This window comes from Solanum stenotomum, chromosome 10, assembly GCF_019186545.1.
Source record: "Solanum stenotomum isolate F172 chromosome 10, ASM1918654v1, whole genome shotgun sequence".
In the NCBI taxonomy this organism is placed as follows: domain Eukaryota; kingdom Viridiplantae; phylum Streptophyta; class Magnoliopsida; order Solanales; family Solanaceae; genus Solanum; species Solanum stenotomum.
The window spans coordinates 4,582,781-4,593,015 of NC_064291.1; the positions used below are offsets into that span (position 1 = coordinate 4,582,781).

Sequence of the window (10,235 nt, forward strand, 5' to 3'; positions counted from 1 at the left end):
AGTTATCTTAAAATCATAAATTAGGTTATTAGAATTTGGGGGGTTGTAGTTATTTCTAAGTGTTAATTCAACCAAGAAACGAGGGGTTTTGGTTTTTGGAATTTAAGGCTTGTGTATATTCCAATTATAAAGTTCATCAAAATTTGTAATCCATAAATGCATTAAGATGAATGTATGTTACTTCATGAAAACACTAAAGTCTTTCTAATTCACCCTCCTTTACTATGATGAGGAGGTTATTAAAATGAAAAGGTGTGAATTATGGAGTTAATATTTTAAAATAGATACTTTAAAATAGATTATTAAAATGTCTACACTCGAAGGAGAAAAAAAATACATTTTTTTTGAAAAAATGTAGAGTAACTAATTTATTGTTTAAAAGGATAAAAATGTCTAACAATTTTCTATGAATATTCTCTTCTTTTAATTTTTGATGTAACACCTTTCCACTTAGAGAATTTAGTATAATATAATAATCAAATTATATAATTACTATTTAATATTTAATTGATTAGCTATTTTATAATATTTTTATTTAGTGTAGGGGTAAAATGGTATTTCAATTTTTAACTTTTTTTGTTCCCACTTTTAGTAATATATATATATATATATATATGATGATGATAATGATTTAATTGATTAGCTATTTTATAATATTTTTATTTAGTGTCAGGGTAAAATGGTATTTCAACTTTTAACTTTTTTTGTTCCCATTTTTAATAATACTAGTCTCTGGGAACGTGCGTTGCACGTTTGTCCCTTATCATTATTATAGAATGTTGATATATTTAAAAAGTTGAGTTATAAAATAGATAATGTTGAAATACACAATATGAATTTTATTCATTGATAAAATTCATAAAAGCAGGACAATGTACTTCCAACAAAAATATGTGAAGCTACTTAAGATGATATGAATGTTGATAAATCTTTGCTTGAAAAAAATGATAAATGCATGTGGATTGCCTTTAATGAAATTTGCAAAAACATGAAGAAGATTATTATTCATATTTTTAATGTCAATGATTTAATGTCATTTATTATAATCTATTCACTTTAGAAATATTGTTTTAGTCTTCCACTAATTATTGTAGAGATAGATGACATAGGGATAGAAAAGAATTTCTGTTCTACGAACACTACTTTAACATTTGATTATTCATCTCAAGTACGCATAGAAATTGTAGGTTTGTCATCACAAGCCATCCTAAGTGATTTCAAAGACTGAATTAATAATAGAATACAATTTTCAGCAACAAATAAATTAGTAATTACCAAATAAAATATAACATCACTATTTTATATTAGGAGAAAAATGAAAAAAAGAAAAGAAGAAGAAGTAATTAATTACATAGCATACCCAAAGAGAGAGCATCTCTTACTATTTCATGCTAAATTTATTATAAGTCATAATGAAATGAACCACTCTTGATATAGACATTTTTTTTTCCTCAACTCAACTTATCTAAGGGTTTTAGGACGGGATTATATTGATCCTACCACTCGGGGAATAACTCAACATTCAATCAAGTGAATCATTTAGCCTTCTTATAGCATGAATGTCAACATATAATGTTATACTAATTCTAAAAATCATACACATAAAATACCATTTTTTTAGAGACTTTAAATTCACGTACCCCATATTTTGGCCTTAAATTTGGTTCTACGTAGAAAAACATATATTGGATTGACATTTTCAATTCATCATCAAAGGTAGTATTTTTCTTCTAACATTACCTTTACCTATAAGTTTACAATAGTATATGAAAGTCAAACGGGAAAATAGCAAAAATTGAGAAAGACACAAAAATTTTTAAAAATGTGTAGATGAAGAAAAAAAAAAGTCTGAATCGAGAAGAGAAAAGAAGATTAGATAATGTATGTGCTTACCTTCAGGCTTCATGGAGTGCATAGACATAAATGCACAAATGTTTACAAGAATGTTGAAAATTGATAAATGGATGGTAATTTATAATATAAATATTTGATATTTAAAGTATCCATAATGTAAAATAAGAATAGACTTACAAGGAGCTGGAGGAAAATAAATGAATAAACCATGACTTTTTAGAAACGTTTCATGAAGAAAATAAAAGGTCTAAAATGTTGTTGTAATAACCACCATAAATGTATATGTAACCATTTTTGGGTATGCAATAATTGTAAATAGAAAAATAAGGGGAAAATGGAGAAAAAGTCTAAAAATTAATAGAGGAAAAAATGGCATATTGTTTATGCCTAACGTTTGTCTATGGATGGATAAATCAAATTATTTACAACATTTCATCTGCTAATTTCCAACAAAGAGTAATGAAAATTAATTAGTTAGTTAATTTATTATTAGTAAAGTTTCTTGATTTCATAAAAGCCCATTTACTTAAATAAGGGTAAATATGAAAGAAAATAATTAATATCGTCTTGCTTATACTCTTTTTATTTCATTTAATTATCCACATTATTATCGTATGCAAGGGAAGTCTCTTGATGCATGCATTCAAGTGATTTAAATTCAAAAATTTAACGCCATTTTAGCTCAGGATATAGTTACATTATACACAAATTCATATGGAATTTTTCTTTCTGTATAATCTATATATATTATAATCTCTGTATCAGATGGTTACACCAAACAAACAAAAAAAATGTAAGACATGTGACTTTCATTCACACTATTTTTCGTAACCATAGTCTAAGTGGTTTATTTTTTCAATATGATTTTTAACTGTCAAGTTGAAATATTTTGGTACTCATGCTACGCTCTGCATCTATTTCGTGATGCAAGTCCGGGCACTAGTAGCCAGCGTTGATCAAGCTTGAAGTAGTCTGATCCGGAGACAGGGGTGAGCACACGGCGTCTTGTACTATTTCAGTCTCCATCTGTATATATAGACTTGTCTTTTACCTTTCGAGAGTATCCAGTCTCTGTTGTCCACTTTTGGGACTTGTACTCATTTTGTTAGTAGCTCTGTACTAGTGACTTCCAGGTTCTGGGAGGGATCTTTATTTGTATTTATGTTTTGGTTTGCTTCCGCCTGTGTATATTGTTATTTGCCTACTCTTGTTTAGTTTCTACCCTCAGACCCATTACTTGTTGTTCCGGGTTACGGGTTGGCTTACCTGCTAGTGGGTTATAGTAGGTGCCATCATGACTTGAGAAATCGGGTCGTGACAGTATGCTTCCTTCGAATGCATCGCATCAAGTTGGAGTTGGGGGTTTTGTGATCAACGATAAAAATGAGGTGTGTGTTTTTCTGTTTGCAATGCCTTCCTAATTAGTAGTAATATTTATGAGCTTCTAAATTCTTTGTGTAGTCTCTTAGGCTAATAAATTCTTGCTTTAGGTGCTTGTCGTGCAAGAGAAACATTTTACGCCGGCTCTTTCAGCCTTATGGAAAATACCAACTGGTTTTATTCATGAGGTATGTTCCTGTATTGCAATTTCACCTTACCATTTTGGTTCTTTTGATTTAGTTAAAGATTGAACTGTATACTTAGTTTAGTTTTTGCGTCAAACTCAGTCCGAGGAGATCTTTACAGGAATTGTGAGAGAAGTGTAGGAGGAAACTGGCGTAAGCAATTTTCACTTAAACGTATCGCCTTCCTAAATTAGCAACACATAACGACCAATCGTTATCTAAACGATGTTTGTTTGTTCTAATTACTTTTTCCAGATTGATACTGAATTTGTGGAGGTTATGGCTTTCAGGTAAAAAAATTCTCCCTCTTCAAAGAACCATGAGTTTATCATAATGGACAGCGATTTATTTTACACCTTTTTTATCGATATGAAGAGCTGTATTAGAAATCTTATAAGAACACGAAATGTTGATACCATAAGTATCCAAGTAACTTGGCTTAGACACAGAGAATGTAGAGTTGCTATTTTCTTGATTTTACTGTCATCTTTAGGATATTTCAAGTTTTATTCAGTTTCATGCTCTAACTCATGCTATGTACACAGCTGCTTAAGTTTGGACTCTAATTGTTGATTTTAAAGTTTACAAACAAGATACATTGTTTGAATTAACATTTATCGATGTCCTTCTTCAGGCATGTTCACGATGTGGCCTTTCAAAAGTCAGATTTGTTCTTCGTCTGCCTGTTAAGACCTGTTGGAATGTATGCGTCCACTGGTATAGATGGGACCAGGTCCTCAGCACAGTTAAAATAACAGAAAATAAACAACGTGCTGAAAGTAAAGATTGCACAACAACTTTACGTGGAAACCTCCTTGCTCAAAGGAGTAAAACCACGACCTGGCCTGCCAGGACTTTTCAAACTTCTTTCACTAATCTTCTCCAAGAAAAAGTAAAAGCAAGTTTACAAACCGAAATTAGCCTACTAATCCCAACTCTAAGCAATACCTCCTATTACTTAGATGAGCCAGAGCAGATACAACACTGCCCACTAAGCTATCACCCTTAGATAACTTAGACTTTGCTAAGCGGATACAACACCGCCCACTATACTAATCCTAACCGATTAATATAGACTTTTAGAGCAAGAACCTAAGTTACCCTTAACCTAGTTCTTACAATGATTCAAACAAGTTTGAAACGTTTCTTTCACAAGTGAAACGGATTTTACAATATCAGAAATATTACAAGCAAACAAAATAACAGCTGGTACAAAAAGCTCTTGAAGCAATCGATCAAGTCCCTTGCTGTTCTTGAAGCTTGAAAGACTCTCTCTTTGAATGAATAAGTAATATTGTTGTATCTTGTTTGGTATATACCATGAAAAGTTATTACCAAACGTACAAGCAACCTCCTTGCTTCTAACTGGTGAAGCACTCTGCAGCTTCACCAACTTTCTGACGCAGACAACTTTTACAGTTGTACCGCACTTTAACAGCTGGACGAGTATTCATACTCTGCAGAGGACCAGGTCCCTGCACTTGTGAGAAGATCATCAAAACACCAAAAGGCATAAGCTCTTATCAATTTCCCCCTTTTTGATGATGACAAACAACCTGCATAACTCCTCACGTGAGGGAACAAACATTCATTCAAATACATAACAAATTCCCCCTTTGTTAGTGCGTAACAACCACAGTTTGTTCCCCCTTAGTTCAATTCCCCTAACAACCACAGTTCCCCCTTAGTTCAGTTCAGTAGTTCAGTTTAGTGCCCCTATTCCACAATCAACCAACTTTACAACAAAACTTCCCCCTTTTGACATCATCGAAAAGGTGAAGCAGTAAACATATTCAAGTTAAATGCAAGGCAATAAAGAATTCAAGGCCTTTGTCCACACAGAACATGTGTATGTAAGCATAAAGAGAATATTAAGCCACACATGAACAAGGCACTTAACAAAAAGAAAGCATCATATCATATATACTGACCACTGTAGTTTAGTCAAAACAACAAAAGACACAAGGTGAAGAAAACAACAGGAGAGACAAGACACATTTAAGACGGAGGAGGAGAGGGATTATGTCACGCCCCGAGCCTACACCCTGGGCGGGACCGGCACCCGGAGACCATTTCTGGCCCCAAGCGAACCCTTGGCCTGGCTTTCTTAACTCAGCGGAAACCTAACTCAACAGAATAACTCAATGCAATGCAATATTACAAAACAACTTAACTTATAAAATCTGGCCGCAAAGGCAACTTGAATCTCAAAATAGGATATTTACATATATATATAGATAAGAGACTCAAAACTAACTGACTGACTGTCTGTCTATGAAGCCTCTAAAATACTGAGATGGATGTTGGGACAGACCCCGCAACATCCTAATAAAACAAAAACTAAGAACACAAAATAATTGAGTCCTCCGGAATGCAAGGAGGCTCACCACTGACTCTGGAGTGCTTAGCTGGATCAACGACGTGCAGGATGCTGATCCGGGGTACCTGAATCTGCATCATCAAACGATGCAGGCCAACTGGCATCAGTACATGGAATGTACGAGTATGCGAGCTGGAAAGCTAAACAACAACTTAAGCTTGAAAGGGATACAAAAGAGAACTTACCTTGGCTCTGTACAACTCAACAATAACTGAACTTAATATAAAGCAATAAGGCACATGCAATATATATAAAGCTTTGTAAAACTATTTAAAACATGACGTAAAAATCATATTTATAATATCATGAAAATATCATGCTTCCTCTCAAAGTCTACTTGTGCAATGCATGAATGAAGTCCCATACCCTCATCCATACTAAGCAGAACTTATCGAGGAACCAAGGTCTTTCTACTGCTGTGGGAGTTCTCTAACCGATAACCATCACATAAGAGCTACAGTGATGATACAGCGATCGACCTCACGCTGCCAGAGCATCTTATACCCGGCCAAAGGTATAAGACCTGAACTGCCTAATGGATCCACTAGTCTATCTGGAAAAGGATTCATCTAAAAACGTATGATCCTTTTCTACCCATGGTGGCTAACATGGTTCTATGGGGGCTGTGGGTTCTTTGAACGCTCCCCCAATTCGGTGCTCAAGACTACTCCCAAAAATACTTTAGCTCATAAGTGTTTTAAATACATCCTTCTTTAGTTGAGATAATTACTCAAAACTTAGCCCAAAGGCTCTTGAAAAACTCTTTCTAAAAAGAACATCTCAAAACCATATTTTTAATATGATCATTGATGACTCGGGATATTCATACTGCTTAAACATTGATGGTATATCTAGAGACCATACTGTTTAAACATTGATGACATACTCGATTTGTCATACTAATCATGTTTTAGAAACTCTTTTGCAAAACTCATCTTTTCTTTTTTTTTTAAAAAGAGATAGTGCTCAAACTTCTCAAAACTCTTTTGGAAATCTCGGTTTCCTCTCAACTTAAATGTGATAACACTTATAAACTTCTTTGGGAAATACTTAGTTCCCTAATTACTTTTGAGAAATGAACTCAACTCTTGACTCTTGACTTAACTCGAAACTCAATCCTCTTTACTCGACTTGAAACTATATGCTCTTTACTCTTTACTAAACTTGAAACTTGAAACTCTTTACTTAGCTTGCAACTTGCCTTAGAATGAAGTTAAAACGTTCTATAAAGACTCTTGAAAAGCTTGGAGGACTTGCTTGAACTAACTTCTTAACTTCTAAGCTTGACTTCTAATTTCATTTGACTTCTAACTCGACTTGACTTGGAAACTAACTTCACTTGAATTGGAAACTAACTTCACTTGAATTCTAACTTTACTCTCCTTAAATTGGAATTATGAATTCAAGGGTAATGATTGTGTTTGGAAGGACCCCATGATGATTAGGAATAATTTAGGACATCTAGACTTAAGAAAATTTCGAAATTAAATTCTGAAAACAGATCAGATTCTGTTCACAGAGGCAAGCTGCCTGACTTTTCTCCTTCATGTTGCCAAATCTAAACCCTCTTAACTTCAAAGGTTCTTTTCCCAAACACTTGGGGTCATAAACCCCTCAACATACAGTGGATTCCACTCAAAAACACAACTAAATCTGTCCCAAAACAGCCAGAACTTCAACAACACAACCAACAACTTCAACAACCAAAATAGATCTTTTCTTGGAATTAAAAACGAGTTGGTGTGTGGGGGTATGAACCAACCAACACTAAGGATCATAAAATCCCTCAATATACAATAGGTTTCAGCTCAAGAACACAACCAAATCCTGTCCCACAACCAACAATAACTTCCACAACACAACTAACAACATCAACAACAACTAACAACTTCAACAACTTCAACAACAAATCCAATCTTTTCTCAAATCATGAAATGAGCTTGGTGTGTGGGGGAAAGGATCAACCCACACTAAAGAACTCACATACCTTGATAGGGATCACCCCCGACGAAAAATCCACGATGATCTCCTTGATTGCTCTTCTCTTTCTCCTTTTCCTTCTCTTCTTTCTCTCTTCTCTCCCAAGCCCTAGCTCTTTACTCTTAAAAAAAAAGAGACAAACTGATATAAAATCAGTCTAACACTTTAATATAACCAAAACAATTGATTTTTGAAAAGACCAAAATGCCCTTAAATTTCCGGAACGGACTCCCTGCCAACTGCCCAACTTTCAAAGATCATAACTCGCTCATACGAACTCGGAATCGAGCAAACTCGGTGGCGTTGGAAAGATCGTTCCACAAGCTTCGAAACCATAACTAGAACTACTCCTAACTCATCCTGAGCTAGGAGTTACGACTGTTCAAAGTTGGCCAAAAACTCACTGATTTCCACACTTAGCCAAATTTCCAGATTTTTGAACTTAGCCAAATTTTCCAGATTCTGGACTGCCAAATTTCCAGATTTTAAATTTTTCCAAAAAATGACTATTTCCAAATTTCAAGCTTCTTCATATTCATTTTAAATTGTCGAATGTTACAAGAATGCATCGAGTTTTCATCAATTCCATCTCCGAAATTGGAAGATTTCTCGGTGGAATTCGTCATCAGGTATGTGGAATTTCACTAGTGGGTTCCTTTCACCCATTAGGTCCCTAGATTTCAGTCAGAATCTTGATTCCCTTAATATCATCTAGACCTAGGGTTTCTTGAATATTAGAAATTCTTGGGTTTTAGCTGTTAGAATGATCCAAATCAGATTGTCATGATTTTGGTATCGATTTGTGTAGATTATTTCATAAATTCAGAACCCTAGTTATGTAGTTCTTTTAGTTCATGAATTACACATACTAGGTTCGTTATTTCAGATATACATGCCTCAGATTTGAATGTTTCATTATTAGTACATTAATGTTGCATTTTTAGTTAGCATGTCAGTATTTTGACCTATCCAATATTACATAAATTCAGTCATAAATTGTAAATTACATAATCAATTGGAAGTAGCTTAATACCGAGTGGACTAGGGTCAATCACCTTCAAGTCCCAGAACTACGTGCCCCGTATGTTTATAAGTCCCCTTTGTTGGCATTACATTTTAGTGATCACACCAGTCATGACTCTATACCTCTGGCATGGTATATTGGGTCTTCTCGATAGGGCGTATACATCGGACTCCACATTTAGCTCATGTGGTTTTATGTCGGTTATTAGTAGCTCCCTTATAGTTACAGTTAGATTTCAGTCTCAGCATGTTATAAACTTGGTCATTACATTCAGTCATTTCACATTCAGTATTCTCAGTTTAGTATCATGCTTATCTCTTATCATTGCTCAGATATATGCTTTGTTCAGTTATGTTTATTGCTCAGTTTTATTCTATATTGCATGCTCAGTACCTTTCAAGTACTAATACTCTGCGATACATCTTTTTGTTATGTAGGTTCAGGCCCTCAGCCTCCAGATCACGCATAGANTTGAATGTTTCATTATTAGTACATTAATGTTGCATTTTTAGTTAGCATGTCAATATTTTGACCTATCCAATATTACATAAATTCAGTCATAAATTGTTAATTACATAATCAATTGGGAGTAGCTTAATACCGAGTGGACTAGGGTCAATCACCTTCAAGTCCCAGAACTACATGCCCCATAGGTTTATAAGTCCCCTTTGTTGGCATTACATTTTAGTGATCACGCCAGTCATGCCTCTATACCTCTGGCATGGTATATTGGGTCTTCTTGATGGGGCGTATACATCGGACTCCACATTTAGCTCATGTGGTTTTATGTCGGTTATTAGTAGCTCCCTTACAGTTACAGTTAGATTTCAGTCTCAGCATGTTATAAACTTGGTCATTACATTCAGTCATTTCACATTCAGTATTCTCAGTTTAGTATCATGATTATCTCTTATCATTGCTCAGATATATGCTTTGTTCAGTTATGTTTATTGTTCAATTTTATTCTATATTGCATGCTCAGTACCTTTCAAGTACTGATACTCTGCGATACATCTTTTTGTGATGTAGGTTCAAGCCCTCAGCCTCCAGATCACGCATAGATCGATTCTCGGTCTCCAGTTTAGCAGCATCAGAGTCCTTATTTCTCGAGGACGACATACTTATTTCCTTTGCTTTTAGTTTTAGTTCCAGTTTTTGCTAGATTTAGCTAGGGCATGTCCCAACACTTCTAGTCAGTTAGAGGCTATTTCAGACACAGTTAGTTTCAGCTTTGGTATTTGAGTTTGACTTTTCAGTTGTTGTTAAACTCTCAGTTTTCATATATTCAGACAGTATATGGGTATTCCCCATCTTTTCAGTTTATCTGATGTCTTATGCTTCCGCAAAGTATTTCTTTTAAGTATGCTTATATATGCCAACAGGGTTAGCTTGGGGTCACTCGTGATTCTAGGTCCCGTATCCGCGTCCTTGG

The 10,235-nt window shown here is 34.5% G+C and overlaps 1 long non-coding RNA gene across 1 annotated transcript; it reads left to right on the forward strand.

The window, feature by feature from the left end:
• Positions 1 to 3,174: 3,174 nt before the first annotated feature.
• On the forward strand, positions 3,175 to 4,113 carry LOC125878436 (uncharacterized). Its single transcript, XR_007447756.1, has 5 exons — positions 3,175 to 3,242; positions 3,345 to 3,422; positions 3,522 to 3,572; positions 3,675 to 3,709; positions 4,054 to 4,113. It is a non-coding gene; the product is annotated as an uncharacterized LOC125878436 (long non-coding RNA).
• Positions 4,114 to 10,235: the final 6,122 nt, after the last annotated feature.